Source organism: Elgaria multicarinata, chromosome 12 (assembly GCF_023053635.1).
Source record: "Elgaria multicarinata webbii isolate HBS135686 ecotype San Diego chromosome 12, rElgMul1.1.pri, whole genome shotgun sequence".
Taxonomy (NCBI): domain Eukaryota; kingdom Metazoa; phylum Chordata; class Lepidosauria; order Squamata; family Anguidae; genus Elgaria; species Elgaria multicarinata.
The window spans coordinates 4,808,011-4,824,423 of NC_086182.1; positions in this window are offsets into that span (position 1 = coordinate 4,808,011).

Here is a 16,413-nt window from a genome sequence, read left to right on the forward strand (position 1 = left end):
GGCAAACATCACCTCGCCGGACAGATGAACCACCCGCTAACAGTACCTCCGTCTTGTCTGGATTGAGTCTCAGTTTGTTAGCCCTCATCCAGTCCATTACCGTGCCCAGGCACTGGTTCAGAACAGTCACTGCCTCACCTGGGTTTGATGAAAAGGAAAGGTAGAGCTGGGTATCATCCGCATATTGATGACACCTCAGTCCACATCTCCGGATAACCTCCCCCAGCGGCTTCATGTATATGTTAAACAGCATAGGGGATAAGATAGAGCCCTGCGGCACCCCATGGCTTAGGAGCCACGGCACAGAGCAATAATCCCCCAGTTATCAGAACATGGATAACTGTAGCTAGGCTATGTCTGTCCAGATAAGGGCGTAGTTGGTATATCAACCTAAGCTGATAAAAGGTGCTCTTTGCCACTGAGTTCACCTGTGCCTCAAGTGACAGTTCTGGATCCAAGAGCACCCCCAAACTACGGACCCGATCCTTTAGGGGGAGTGCAACCCTGTCCAGGACAGGGCAAACATCACCTCGCCGGACAGATTTGGCAATTTGGCAAATTACCAAAGGATAGGTTTCTTATTAAGGTGCAGGTCTGTAAAGTCTGCTGTTTTCTTCGCAGTTGCCCACTGAACAATAAGGAGATTACGGGATTCTTGTTTTAATCATCCAAGAATTGTAAAGCTTCCCCGTGCACAAGTGCCCTTGCACCTATCCACCTGAAATTTGGCAGGAGTCATTCCCGTGGAAGGGGCAACTGTCCCGACAAAGGTCATCTAATTCTGTCAAAAAACAAACAACACCCAAAGACATTATAAGCACCTGCTTTTTTTGAGGGGAACAAGCACCAAAGGCCCTATGAGGTTTGGCAGAATTTTTAGGATGTTTTTAAATTCAGTTTTATGTATTTTATCACTTATTGTTGTTCCCTGCCTTGATCAAAATGGAGAGGCGGGTAAGAAATAATTATTATTATTATTATTATTATTATTATTATTATTATTATTATTATTATCATAGAATAGCAGAGTTGGAAGGGGCCTACAAGGCCATCGAGTCCAACCCCCTGCTCAATGCAGGAATCCACCCTAAAGCATCCCTGACAGATGCTTGTCCAGCTGCCTCTTGAAGGCCTCTAGTGTGGGAGAGCCCACAACCTCCCTAGGTCACTGATTCCATTGTCGTACTGCTCTAACAGTCAGGAAGTTTTTCCTGATGTCCTGCTGGAATCTGGCTTCCTTTAACTTGAGCCCATTATTCCGTGTCCTGCACTCTGGGAGAATCGAGAGGAGATCCCTTTGAGGTGTCTACTGTGCCTGCAGATGTCATTCAATTCTGTTAAAAATTAAAAATGTTAGAGCCATTTGGGAATTTCTCATGGTATTCATCACTTTAGAAAACAACCTGATTCAACACAGACTGATTCAGAGGCTGCCTGAATTGGCTCAGGTCCGAGCCTGAAGCAAGAGTCAGAACAAACGCCTCTGAATCAGTCCATGTTGAATCAGGTTGTTTTCTAAAGTGATGAATTGGGATCCGAACTGAACGTTGTGGTTTATGCATTCCCCTAGTGGTGGTTGGGGTATTCTGGGAATTGTAGTCCAAAACTTCCGGAGGGCATCAGATTGAGGAAGACTGCAGTGAGCCCCATGCAGTGCCTACGGGCACCCGGAATTTTAAACTTATTTTTAATCCCCCCGTTTTTAATATATGTATATGCATTTGTATGAAATGCAGATGCCTTTCTAGCAATTATACACAGGCTTTAACAACAGTGGACCAAATACCAAATAAGTACCCATTTGAAGGTGGTGTCTGTATGCCACCTGTTCAAACATTGAAAGCGTTGCATTATAGGAGGGGAGTGTTTATCCTTCCGGTGTTGTTAAATCAATTTTTTAGCTGTCAAAAGGGTGCAGAGAATCCATTTTGCTGACCATTTGTTAATTTCCATGAAGCAGGTAAATAATTTAAACGAGCGCGTACATCGGTGAATATTAAAGAGTGTCCCAGTACAAAATTGATCTCTTTAATAACCTCTGCCCCAAAAGAAGCAAGTACTGGACACGGACAAAAGTTACGTTTAAAAGAAGCATTAGCTGTATTGCACCACGAGCAATTAGTGAAATTAGACAATCCTTCATTAAAGAGACATTGTGGTGTCCAGTCCACATGAAACAAAAGTTTTTACTCAATGAGACGCAGCCTAAGATCCATAGACGTTGCAGGTAGTGATCCAATGATTAGGCATTTTGGGGTGGTTCCCAGAGCAGTTTTTCAAATATGAGGCAGGGGTGTATCCCCTGTCTCATGTGGAGGACTGGGAGGCACGGTGAATTTCGCCCCTGCCCTGCCCTGCCAGGAGGGCTCCCTGCTGCCACATCGCTGGATCCAGATGACGGCATTAGTGGCTGCTCTTCATAGCCCTGCTGGCTCTGCTAACTCGCTACAGCAGATGCCACCGCAGGAGAGCTAGGGTGACCCTATGGAAAGGAGGACCGGGCTCCTGTATATTTAACAGTTGCATAGAAAAGGGGATTTCAGCAGGTGTCATTTGTAGATATGGAGAACCTGGTGGAATTTCTTCTTCATAACACAGTTAAAGTGCAGGAGCTATACTAGAGTGGCCAGATTTAAAAGAGGGCAGGGCACCTGCAGCTTTAATTGTTGTGATGAAGAGGGAATTTCACCAGGTTCTCCATATATACAAATGACACCTGCTGAAATTCCCTTTTCAATGCAACTGTTAAAGATACAGGAGCTCGGTCCTCCTTTTCATAGGGTCACCCTACTAGAACAGCCACCTGGTTGCTGGCTTGCTCTAAGAACTCTCTAGAGCGCCACTCGGACCCGGTTTGCACAATCACTGCAGCCCATCAAGGCCCATGGGTTGTGTGTGGTTTGTTAACCATGCCAACAACCCACCATGGCTGGGTTCGGACAACAGAACAAGGCACAGCGACTGACTGCCATGGCTAGAATAATAAAAATGGCTGCTAGCATGCGCCGCCACCCACCGTGGCTTAAATAACCAACTGTCAGAGTCAAATGCCTTGCTCTGAGGGGGTCCTTCCTCAGGGCTGAATAGACATCCCAGGAGATCGTCTGTGCTGCCGGCAATCTTCCGGGATGCCCCTCCTCCAGGGCAGCCCCCCAGTCCTCTGGGTTAGCCAGAGCTCACAGAGGATGGGGATCTGCTCCAAAGGAGAAATGCCCTGGGAGATTGGCTGCAGCATAAGCAATCTCTTTGGACACCTCTCTAGTAGGGTGACCATATGAAAAGGAGGACAGGGTTCCTGTATTTTTAACAGCTGTAGTGAAAGGGGAATTTCAGCAGGTGTTATTTGTATGCATGCAGCACCTGGTGAAATTCCCACTTCATCACCACAGTTAAAGCTGCAGGAGCCCTGCCCTCTTTTGTATCTGGTCACTCTAGTATAGGGTGACCCTATGAAAAGGAGGACAGGGCTCCTGTATCTTTAACAGTTGTATTGAAAAGGGAATTTCAGCAGGAGTCATTTGTATATATGGGGAACCTGGTGAAATTTCCTCTTCATCACAACAGTTAAAGCTGCAGGTACCCTGCCCTCTTTTAAATCTGGTCACAGTATAGCTGCACTATAGCTCCTGCAGCTTTAACTGTTGTGATGAAGAGGAAATTTCACCTGGTGCTATATGCATACAAAGGACACCTGCTGAAATTCCTGTTTCTATGCAACTGTTAAAGATACAGGAGCCCTGTCCTCCTTTTCATATGGTCACCCTACCTGTCCTCCTTTTCATATGGTCACCCTACTCTCTAGCCAATGTCTGGTTGTGAGGTAGGACCCCTCAGAGCCGGGCATTTCAGTAGAGCGACTCTTTCAAGAGGCAGCCTGGCTGCCTTTGCCTGCTGATGCAGCTATTGGAGCCCACCTTCGGTCTACTCAGGGGAGGCAGGGGTCACAGGTGCAGTGGTGGCTGCTGCTGCTGTGGTTGGGGGGCGAGAGCCACGGCTGCAGCGATTGTGGCAGTGGCAGGGCCTGGAGCAGCTGCCGTGGCGGCTTTTCTCCTGCCTCAGGCGACGTGGAAATTGTGCCGCTACTGGGCTGTGACTGCCCACTGCCTGGCCTGGCTTTAAGGGAGACGTCCTATTGTGCCAGCTTGAAACAGCCCTTAATTTACTGAGAACGAGAAGCGAAAATGGAGGCAGTCGGCCCACAGATGACTACTTATGAGAAAGTCGTGCTTTGAAATGAGTGTGATTTATGGAAGCAAGCACCCTGTACAAGGGCAGCCCAGGTGCGTCTACAGCTCTGATAGCTTCCTTAGAAAGACATCATGAGCCAGAGGGTTGAAGCACATTTGCATGCTCAAATAGCTGTAATTAGCATAATTTGCATATCGTTTTGGACCCAGGTTGCCTCTGCTTGCAAACTGCAGGCGGTGGACGCGTTGTGCTTACTCCGCAGCACTCCGATTGTGGAATGACTAACCCTCTATTGTGAAAAAACAAAAACGGGAGCGGACCCTCCCCAAAACCTTGCTTTCTGTACTTAGAAATCATTCTAGTTCATAAAGCACAACGAGCCGGTGCTTCTTGTACCACCTCCTGGGTGGTTTTTGATCCTTTTACTGTTTTGCTGACACTTTTACAGATGTGTTTGCAACAGTGAGGGCTGCAAACTAACTTTAAAAGGAAAGCGCGCAATCTGGCCTCTGTGTGCTACTAAGCGAGTTGTGCCCAGCGGCCTTCAGACTGTATTTCATAGCCTTGCGCATCTAGGATTGCACAGCATCTGTATACTATGGCCAGATCTACACCAAGCAGGTTATAGCACTATGAAAGAGGTATGAAAGCGGTGTATTGGGCTGCATTAATAGAAGTATAGCTTCCAAATCACGTGAGGTCCTGGTTCCTCTCTATTCGGCCCTGGTTAGGCCTCATCTGGAGTATTGCGTCCAGTTCTGGGCTCCACAATACAAGAAGGACGCAGACAAGCTGGAGCGTGTTCAGAGGAGGGCAACCAGGATGATCAGGGGTCTAGAAACAAAGCCCTATGAGGAGAGACTGAAAGAACTGGGCATGTTTAGCCTGGAGAAGAGAAGATTGAGGGGAGACATGATAGCACTCTTCAAAGACTTCAAAGGTTGCCACACAGAGGAGGGCCAGGATCTCTTCTCGATCCTCCCAGAGTGCAGGACACAGAATAACGGGCTCAAGTTACAGGAAGCCAGATTCCAGCTGGACATCAGGAAAAACTTCCTGACTGTTAGAGCAGCATGACAATGGAATCAGTTACCTAGGGAGGTGGTGGGCTCTCCCACACTAGAGGCCTTCAAGAGGCAGCTGGACAACCATCTGTCAGGGATGCTTTAGGGTGGATTCCTGCATTGAGCAGGGGGTTGGACTCGATGGCCTTGTAGGCCCCTTCCAACTCTGCTATTCTATGATTCTATGTGTCAGTGGGCCTCAACCGTTGTCGGTGCACTTCAGTATCGCTACCAAGCAGTCGTGTGGCTCCTGCCTTTTATACACCACTTTCATAATGCCAGATCCTTCTTGGTGTAGACCTGGCCCTTGTCAGAGGAAGGAGCGATCACATCCCTTTAACTTTCAGTGTGTGTGTGTGTGTGTGTGTGTGTGTGTGTGTGAGTGTGTGTAATCTCTTACTGTGTGTGACACTTAGGGGCCTCTGAAGCTGCCTTCTACTGAGTCAGGCCCTTGGTCCCTCTGGCCCAGTATTGTGGACACTGACTGGCAGCCGCGGCTCTCCAGGGATTCTTTCCTCGTCCAACCTGGAGATGCCAGGGATCGAACTTGGGACCTTTGGCCTGAAAAGGATGTGCTCTATCACACTGAGCCGTGGCCTGCCTGCTCTTTATCAGATAGTTCATAGCAGTGTTGACCCAGCGCTTTTCTGCCTGCTGTTTTTTACCTGCCCCTCTGGGGTCACCAGCTGCCCAGAAATTGAGCTGGTGAAGCTTTTCCCACCACTTACCGGCACGCCTGGGAAAAGTTGCTCCCCGTGCCAAATGAAGCCTCCCTCCGTCCACAGACGCCGCCCCTGTCTCTCTTGGCTGATGCTGCCGGCTTGGTTTTCAGGGCGGAAGAAGCCCTGAAAAACGCCTCCGCTTTTCTTTGGTGCTGGTGTCCAATTACACAGGCTGAAGCAGGAGGGGTTCCTGTGCGGAGCTCTGTCACTGATACGCTCCCTCCCTGTGGGATCGCCATCTGTGGACACAGCACATCCTGGCATGAGCTGTTTCCCTGGGGGAAGCGTGGCAATGGGGGAGGACTGTGCCGTCCCCCTTATGGGAGAAGAGAGCTTCCGAGAGTGCCAGCAATCTCCAGTTGGGTTGGACTACAACTCCCATCATCCGTAGGGCTGTGGTGATGGGATCTGTAGTCTGCTGGAGGGCTGGGGAAAGCTGGTTTAGACAGTCCTGAGCCACTCATTTGTTACATTTGCATTCTGCCTCCTTCCAAGGAGCTCAAGGTGGCTTTACTAGGTTCCCTTCCCTGCCCCGCTTTATCTTCACAACACCCCTGCGAGGTAGGTCTTGCCCAGAGGGTGTGCCTGGGCCAAGATCACCCTGCAAGCCTCATGGCTAAGTGGGGATTTCCTAGGTTCCTGTGAGGAGGAGATGTTACACAGCCTCACACCTGCTTCCGCGGTTTGCTCCCTCAGTCAGTCAAACGGGCAGCGATAGTGAGGAGGAAGGGGAGCAGCAGCAGCAGAGCAGGGGGCTCAAGGGGTTTCCAGCCCCCTCCTCCCCGCCCCGACTGAGTGCAGGGGTCTTGACAGGTGCCCAGCAAGGCCAGTCCCTGGCCTTGGCTCTGGGGTCATGACCCCCAACTCTAGGGTTGTTGGAGGAAACCATGGTGTGTGTGTGTGTGTGTGTGTGTGTGTGTGAAGTTCGCTGAGCTTTCAGCAGCTCCTCCGCCCTCCCCCCCCGACTTTGGCTCGCTTTCCCGTGCGCTGGCCCGACTCGATCCGTGTTGACTTGGGCCAGCTTGTGGATGTTCATTTTTAAAATCGCCGTTTATGCAAATTGCAGCCGCTCTGTGCTGGCTTTGCGCAAATTGCAGCCTTAATGGGCTTAATTTGTGCAAAACTAAGCATAATGTGAGCAGAATTTGGACAAATTAAGTAAATCATGACTGAAATGTGCATAAACGTTGATTTTAAAATATCTGAGAAAGTTCTTGGATTTGGTGGGTGGGGGTGGTGGGGAAGCCCGGGGCTTGGCTGGCAAATGCAAGCTGAGCTGGGGGCTGTGGGGAAATTCAGCAAGCCCAAAATGGGGCGGATTTTCCCCGCAACGGGCATCTCTAACCGAACCCCAAGACCAGTTCATACAATTGTTTGTTAAGCGAGTGGACCTGTCAGCTGCCTCTGGGTGCCTGATGGATGCTTCATGCCAGGCACAGCTTGAAAGCAGTCACAAGATGAATTAAGCCTGCTCAACCGCACACACAAGGTCAACAGTGTGGATTGATTGACGCCTTCTTCTTCTTTTTAAACCACCAACTCCATGAATCTACCTCTAGGGGTTGCCTGGTAGCCACCTACAAAATGCTAGGAGCCCAAGTCTGTGTGGGCCAGAAGAGCACAGGAGAGGGTTGTGAGAAATAATTTAAAACAATTTTCTTCCGATGAGCCCAAAGCAACTGTTCAGAGATGAGGTCACCTGCTGTCTCTCTGCACGATCCCCTGCTCTGGGCTTGCCTCCTTCCTGTCAGTTGCCTCTGTTGTGGGCAGGCTGTTCTGCACATCTCTGCACTGGATGTGAGTGAAAAGATCATTTAATCACTCCCAGGTCAGAGATGCAGGAAGAGGATGTTGACCGGGATGGGTGTCCTGCCTGCGGACGTTCTCTGCTGTGGATTATTCACAAGGAGGAGGTTGCCCGTTGCATCTCTGGGCTTGCCGCCTTCCGCTTCGAGGCACGCCTGACTAAGTCACTGGTGCCATGTGTGTGTGTGTGTGTGTGTGTGTAAGGTGAGAGCTCCTCTGAGGGCAGGGAATTCTTGCTCTCACACACCGTGAAAGCAAACCTTTTCGGGTGTAAGTCTGGACTTGTAATTCAGTTTCAGTTCAGGAAAACTCTGGGCCACGGGTATCAGATGTTTGGGAAATACAGTTGAGAATCAGCCGTTGCATCAAGAACAGCAATGCGGCTGTTTGCCAACTCTGATGAAAAGTAACAACGGCAGCGCTCTGAACTTGTGCAGTTTTGCATTTTAAACTTCCTGAAATCTTGGCATCGTCATGGCTACTGGTAGGAAATGGACGTTGCTTCTGATGCTCTGGTGCTCTCTGGGCTGAACCTGGGCTGGACCTCGGCCCCGAAGTCCGAGGCCGTAGCTCAGTGTGACGGAGCCCCTGACTGGCATGCAGGAGGTCCCCGGTTCGAGGAAATAATCCTGCCTGAAACCCTGGCGAGCCGCTGCTGGCAGTCAGTGTCGGCCATGCTGGGCCAGAGGGACCCGATGTCCCCATGTTCCTCCGCCGGAGACCCTGGAGCGCCCTTGTCGGAGACGGAGAGCTCCCCAGACTTGGCAGGAGGCAGCTCTGCATGGCTGTGTGCGAAGCCCAGAGAGAGCCAGCCTGGGGCTGCGGGTTTGTGTTTTGTGCCTGTTCTCGTGGGCCAGATGGCACATGGCTGAGGCAGGCCAAACAGCAGATGGCCGCTGAGCCTCGAGACGCTCCGCTGGAGGAGGACGCGCGCAGCCGGGGAGAGCGGTGCTGGGCCTCGGTGCAAGCGACGGAGCAGGTCCCCCAGTGACACAAGGGAGGGGCCGCGGGCGAGAGGAAGGGCAAGGAAGCAGCGGATGGATGCGCTGGCAGGACTCCGAGGGTTAAAATGCACAGAGCATCTTTTCTTTCCTCTCCCCCCCACCCCCCTGCTTTCCCTGGAGACCACGGGGGTTGAGTTTGAGTTACGTGGTAAGCGGATCCTAGGTGGAGCTGGGTTTCGGGGGCTCAGCCGACAGAGGCTTCAGGCGGCCGAGGCCCACTCTGCCGCTGATGGGAGCGAAGGGGGCACAGCTGGAGCAGCTGAGGAGCCCCTGGCCGCGGGGAAGCAGCAACACCACCGAGAGCCCGGACCGGTGGTGGGAGGGAGAGGAGGGCAAGGCCAGAGTCTAGGAAGGGAGTCTGGGGCTGATCAGGGCTGGGAAGGGGGGGGCATCGTAGAAGGGGGGGCAGAGAAATGGAGAGCAGCCAGCTAGAGAAAACCCAAGTTTGGGAGCGACCTGGGCAGAGAGGAAGAGCGATCCAGAGAGGCAGTCGAGCGGAGGAGGAGGAGGAGGAGGAGGAGGAGGAGGGGAAGCTGCTGCAGGTGGAGAGGGAAAGAAGGTCAGTGCAGCGCCGAGCCGAGCCCAGCCTGCCTCCCAAGGAAGCCCGAGCAACTTTGCCAGCGAGGGGGGCCCAGGCCGAAGGGAAGGTGAGCTGGGCGGTGGGGGCCCGGGGGCTGCCAGAGCGCAACGGGATGCCCCTGAACGGAGAGGCCCAGCCGCCAGGGAAGCCCGTGCGCTACCTGGAGGTGCGCCTCAAGATCCGTGACTACCGGCACACTTGCAAGAAGCAGCTCTACCACCTCATCAGCTGCTTCGTCCGCCTGCTCTCCGGAAACCTGTCAAGCGAAGGTAAGCCGGGCAGGCAGGGAGCAGGTTTTCTGGGGGCTGGCGGCGGGGGTTTGCCGTCCCCGAGGTGGGCGTTTTGAAAGTGATGCCGCCTTGCTCGTTTGAAATGCGCGTCCCTCTCGGCCTCCTCGAACGCTTGTGGGTCACCCAGAAGAGAAACAGAGGACAGAACAGGACGCCGATTTGCTACTTTGTATGTATAGATGCAAGTTTAGGAATAACTCCTCTCGCGTCGTGGTGGGGAGGGTGTGGACCAGGTGGGCTGCATCCCGGCTCTGTCTGCTGCCCGGGTGCGAACTGCCGACGGCCAGCTTCAGGAGCCCAGCTGCACTCCCTTTTTGAGTCCGCTCAGTTGGGTTTCGGCTGGACGGCCCTTCAATAGAGGACTGCCCTCTGTACAGTCGGGCACATGGCAGAGGGACTCTGTCGTCCGTGGAATACTTTATAGCAACTGAAGACCGGCAGGCCGCCCGTGTGCGTATTTGCACGGAATGAAATTACCCTGAGGCCTGCAGGCGAAATGCACGGGATTGCCGATTTAATTACCCAAGCTTAAACACCTTTCCCAGGGAAGGAAAAACCCCACCAGGGTACTTACTTCCTGATAAGTAAGATTGCCGCTGCTGTAACGCAAAGCACGCTTGCTAGGAAGGCCGAAGCCCCGCCGGGCGATGCGAGGTCAGATCCCCCACCCCCCCGAGCGCCAGGCCCTGGCTTCCTTCAGCGCTTCAGGCCCGGTTTGGCTGTGTTAGTCAGTTTGCGCCATGAGGGTCTCTTGGAGGTTTGTTTGCGCCCTGCTGTGTCCCAGGAAGATAATGCTTCGTTTGCTCACCGCTACTAGGAGGAGAGTCTCTCTCTCTCACACACATGCTGCCCGCAGGGCATCGTTGCATTACTGTGTTCCCGATTTGCTTCAGACTCTTTGTATATTGGGGAGTCGGCGGGGTGGGGAGGTGAGTGGGACTTAAAGCATATCAGGCAAGCAGGCCTGGCGTGCTGCCATTTGCCTCTGGCCGAAACGCTGGGTCTCCCCTTAAGGTCGGGAGAAGTTATTGTGGAGTCCGCTTTGACGCTGATGGCCAACCAGGGGAAAGGGGACAGGAGTGAAGGTGGAAATATCGCACTGTATAGGGTGACCATGTGAAAAGGAGGACAGGGCTCCTGCATCTTTAACAGAATTTCAGCAGGTGTCATTTGTATGCCTGCAGCACCTGGTGAAATTCCCTCTTCATCACCACACTTAAAGCTGCAGGAGCCCTGCCTTCTTGACCAGATACAAAAAAAGGGCAGGGCTCCTGCAGCTTTAACTGCGGTGATGAAGAGGGAATTTCACCAGGTGCTGCAGGCATACAAATGACACCTGCTGAAATTCCCATTTCTGTTAAAGATGCAGGAGCCCTGTCCTCCTTTTCACATGGTCACCCTACCCAGTCGGCCCCTCCATCAGCGAGCCTACCTGCCCATCACCATTGTTGCCAGCTGCTTCCGCTCCTCCTCTGCTTTGCAGCCAGGGAGCCAGCAGGTTGTGGCCTCTCCTGCTTCTCTTTCTCATCACCAGCATTGGCTGGGCCAAAACTATAGGCAGGTGAATAAACAGGTTGCCTGGCGAAGAGGAGGCGCAACTCCAGGGGACCCTGCTGGGGTGTGGGCCATCGGCCCATGCCCCACCTTGCCTAACCTTGACTCTGGCCCCAATTGTATGGTCCTTACTGGAGACTGTTTCCAATGCCTGGCCCTTCTGTTTGCGTACGAACGTTCCCCTTAAATGCGGCCATTTCTTCTCCCTTGTCACAGATCAGGAAACAGCTAGCACATCTTTCAGCCGGAGGGAATTTTACATTTAAAAAAGGAGCCCAATGCTTGAAGCCATAGAGGGAGATGCCTCCGTAAAACCGTTGGTACAAGGCTCGCTCCAGTCTCCCCCAGCGCTTATCCAGCAGGACTGAAATGAGGAAAGAAGGGTGGGTTGTGGTGAAATTCAGGGCACACGGCGGAGGGTTTCAAGAGGAGCTAGCTGGGGGTCATAGTAGTTGTAGTCCAACACCTCTGGAGCCCACCAGGTTGGGGAAGGTTAGGAGAGATAATACCGGGTGTCACGTTTCTTGGTTGGGTGCTGTACAAACAGGAGCGCGCGTCGTTGAAGATCAAATGAAAGTGATGTTGCCGGGACGGCCAGGTATCATGGTTAATTAATTCTGGACATCTCTCTTTGCTCTGTGGCATGCCTGTGCGACATGTGTCTCTTGAAAGAGGAGGGTGCCGTTTAACACCTGTGCGCTAGCCTACGTGGCTGCGGCTCGGCTGGAAATGGGCTGAATTGAAAAGAATTCTTTCTTCATTCTGTTTTCTTCTTCATTCTCAATTTTAGTACCACGCCAGAACAATATAGCCTCAAATTAAGCAAGCAGGCAAGTGTGGCCCTTCATACTTGGGCCTTAGCTACACCTACCTGAAAGTCTGGGGGAGAGGAGGGGAGACCTGGCGTTGGGATTAACGCGAGATCTCGCCCCCGTTTACACATAAGGCGCGACGACCTCAGGAAGAGGTGTTGTGCCCGGCATTTTTAAAATTTTCTTAAAGCAGCGGTAGCGCATGAACAGTCGTGCGCAAAGGTAAGTGGTTTTTTTAAATTTCATTTCGTTTCCCCGCTCCCCCCACCCTAACCCTGAGGAGCACTGCGCCCCGTGCGTGGCTCCCAGCGAGTAATCGCGCAGAGCCGGGTAAACCCGCGGAAATGGGCCACACGCTCCGCGGTCTCGGCCCGAGATCCCGGAAAAAGCGGGCCCAAAGTGTAGGGCTGTAACCCGGGGCGAGGGAGGGATGATCCCTCCCTGATCCCAGGATCCCCTGTGTCATGTGGACGCACAGGGACGATCCTGGGGTTCACCCTGGGGTATAGCCTGGTCTAGCTAAGGCCTCAGACCTGGTGACTAGAAATGAGCCACAGAAATTAATCAGCTAAAGCTCTAACCCGTGGCCCTGACCACAAAATCTCTGCAATTCCGCTGAGAAACAAGCCCTGCGGGGAGCACGTGCCTCCCCCCCCAGCAGAATGGGGTTCCGCCGCCCACCAAGCAGCTCTGGGGCAGGATGTCTGGTGCACGATTCTTCCAGGAAACCAGCCACGTGCTCCCTGTGCACCTTGATTCTCAGCAGCATCATGGGATTCTGCCACCACCACCGCTACTTCTGGCAGTGGCTTGGCCATGTCTAGCGGCAAGAGAGGTTTGTGGCCCCTGCAGGTTTCACGGGGGGAGGGGAGCATTGTGCCCCAGCAACCCGTCAAAGTCGCCATCTCTGCTTTAGTTGATTAATCTCCCAATTAAACTGATATGAACATAAGAAGAGCCCTTGCTGGGTCAGACCAAAGGCCTATGCCATCTGGCTTCCTGTTTCTATAGTGGCCAACGTAGGTCTCCGAGAAGCCCACAAGCAGGACAAGGGTGCAATAGCATCCTTCCCCTTGTGTCCCTCAGCCATTCTTTTGGATTTGGTTCTGGTTGGTAGACCTTAAGGTTTTGTAAAAGATGAACTGGATCCTCCAGGAATGACGTCTATCCTTTGCTATGCCAGATCATCGTTTAGGGCTAAGGGAATGCGTTTCAACAAAGCCTCTGTCCTCTCCGAGTTGGCCAGCATAAGGAGATTGGAACTTTGGGTTTTGTTTTTAAATTAACCACAGTTTGTTGTTACATCTGACATGGACAAACTGTGGCTAGTTTAAACTATGGCTAGTTTATTGTTACAAGCCAGGATCAAATGGTGGTCTGTGACGGTGGCTAGTCTCAGCAACCCATAGTTTAAATTTACCAGAGCTCCCAGTTCAGATATAGTGAGAACCGTCAGTTCATTTTAAAGTGAAAGTAAGTGTTCCCCCATCTCCAGAAGAGGGGAGAAGCCCAGGGCTTGTTGAAGCTTGTACCCATAACACTAAACAACGGTGTCTTTATGACATCCAAATGAACACAGTGCCGCCCCTCTGGAATTTATCCCCAGCTTTCGTAATCCATTCCTGTATTGATAGGATTATGCCAATTCTTTGCAATCGTCATTTTGGCTGCAGTTAGAACATTTGTAATTAGAGGCTTGTCTCGCACGTCTTGTCTAGTGTCACCCAATAAACCAAGCAAAACAACATTTGGATTCAAAGGCAAACTATAATTTAGTCACTCTATCAATTGCTTTTACTCTTTTATAAGCGGATGTGAACTGAATTAATGGGCAGGTTCTCCACATATGTACAAAAATTGGCAGCAGGCAAACGATTCTTACCGATCAGATGTGTCGTTTCTTTATTTGCATGGTTCTGTTTAAATTCTGCCTTCCTACCAACAAGAACCCAACTATTGTAGACTGGTGAATTACATTGGGCGCAGAAGAGAACAGGAAAATGAGGAACAAACACAACAAGTGATTAAAAAAAAAACCCAAAATACAAACACAAAACAATAACAGAACAGAAATGAGCAGAGGTAGTCCTCTGGGTGGCACCCTGGGTGCTCGTAAACCCCTGAACTCGGGGACGTACGAGTATCCAATGCACGGAGGACGGAGGGGACCCTCTCCTCCGGGCTCCGTCCCCCCTGCAGTTGTTGCTGGTTGCTTGATTTTGGAGTTGAGCCGGGGGCGCAGGGGTGGATGTTACGCGTCGCATGGGAAACTCCTTAAAGCACCTTCTGCTGTCTCCTTCCCTCCCCACCTCCGGGAAGGCCCCCTTTTCGTCCTCTCCATGCTCAGAGAGGCAGCCACCATGGTTCACTCTGCACTGGCTGCAAGGGGGATTGGTGGGGGGTGCAGTTCCCTGGCTCTGATCTCAGAGTGCTGGCTCTGAGCTCGGAGCCAGAAAACTGAAAAATCTTATGTGTGGAAAAATCCCCCCTTCGAAGATGCTGTCTAGGGGACATTGGATTGCTCCCTAAGTGAATTAACCTGAATTGCATTTCCTAGACCAATTTGTGGGGTGGAATGCTGTTTTCCTCTGGAATAACCACTTCTCTGAATTTGGCAACACAGTTCTCAGCTCAAAAAACTTACAAAAATGCAGAGTTCAGAATAAAATGTGTACAAAAATGCATAGTTTAGGATAACATGAAAACAAAGCTATGCATTTAAGGAGGTATTTAAATGCAAATGTCTGTGCAGGTCTTTTTTTACATCAAAATTGTTGCAGTTTGATGTGGAAATGGGGCACAATGGTTTTGTGAATGGATACAACCAACACTGACGTGGATTGGAATTCGAATAATCTGATAGCAGTGGGGAAAATCTGGTTTTGTAATTGCTACCAAGTTGGGGTGGGATAGACTGGAAGAGGGGGGCTGCCCCAAGGGTTGGGGTAACACTTGAAGGCAATCCCCTGGGGATTGCCTTGCTACGTATCCCACCTTGCTAAGCCCTTTGAATCGTCTTTCCCCACCTGTCAAAAGTGCTCAGGATCACCTACTGACCCAGGTGATCCTCAGTATTTAAAGGGTTGCCCTGACCCTTGGGGACCCCTCCTTGTGGTCCAGCCACCCACCCCCCCAGCTAGGGCCGACTGCTTTCCATAGAAATGTCTGCCCCATCCCATTTCCCACTCCCAATCACAGTAACCGCTTCTAGTTTGACAGCTGTCACACTAGAGGCAGTGACTGCATTTGGCAGCAAGAAAAGGGGTGCCATGTCGAGCACCCTGAAAAAGAGTTGCTGGGGACTTGTGCAAGTGGGGATTCTTAGCAGGGCCCCCCCCCCAAGGTTCAGGGTAATCTTTTGAACCTTGGGGATAACCCTGTGAGGGGGTGATCTACACCCCAATTGACTGACTGACTGACTGATTCCATTTGTATACCACCCAATAGCGGCGTTATTGTGACGTATGAACTGGGCCTATGTAATAACCCACCCCCCTCCAAGTCTGGAAGAGTTGTTTATTAACCACTGAGCCCCCTCTCAGCTTCCAGCCTTACCACTGGTCTCCTCCTGCTAGAGATCCTCTGGGAGTTGGTCTTAAACCAAGGATGCAGCATGCTGCCCATGGTCCACATACACACACACCCGCCTTTTTTCCCACCCGCCACCCCAATTGCTGCAAAAACCTCGTAGGTTGCTGGCAAAATTTGGCAGCACGGCAGCAAGAAAAGGCTGTTTTAAAGAGAGAGAGAGAAAAACCTTTTTGCACTGCTGCATTTTGGTGGCAGATTTGGCAATGGGCAGCAGGCAGGAGTGCAACCCCCCCCCCCCGGTGAATTCTGGGAAGACTGGCCGCAAGATCCCCCAAAGCCGCCCACCTCTGTCTTAAAGCAGCTCATCCTACAGTCTTTTCTTTTCTCACTGTTCGGAAGCCTTTGGTGTATGTGTTTGTCTACATAACTCTGTGTTAGGAGTTGTGTGGCTGGGGTGGCAGGAAACCCAGGGCCAGCAGCTGCCTGTCATCCACGTGGACCTAGTGCCAGGGCTAGTGTTCTGGAGGCAACCAGGTCAACTCTGGCCCGGTGCAAGGAGGCAGGGCCCTCCACCGGGAGACGCCAGAACCCAGGCGCCTTGCAGCAGGCTGGCCATGGCCAGTGTCGAAACAGTGTGAGCGCTGTTGTGGGCTGTGGCCTGCAGTGCTACGGCCTGTGTTTGGACGGCTCTAAGGCCACCCAAGAGCCATTCTGTGCCCTGCGGAGTTTCCCATCATACCAGAGCGTTGTGGTGCAGATTGTAGCCCCGGAGTAGGGATGGATGAGATGTCCGTTTCAGTTTGCAAAACGCCAGAACTTGGCCCGTTGGAACTCCCGGGCGCCAACAGGAGCACATTTTTTC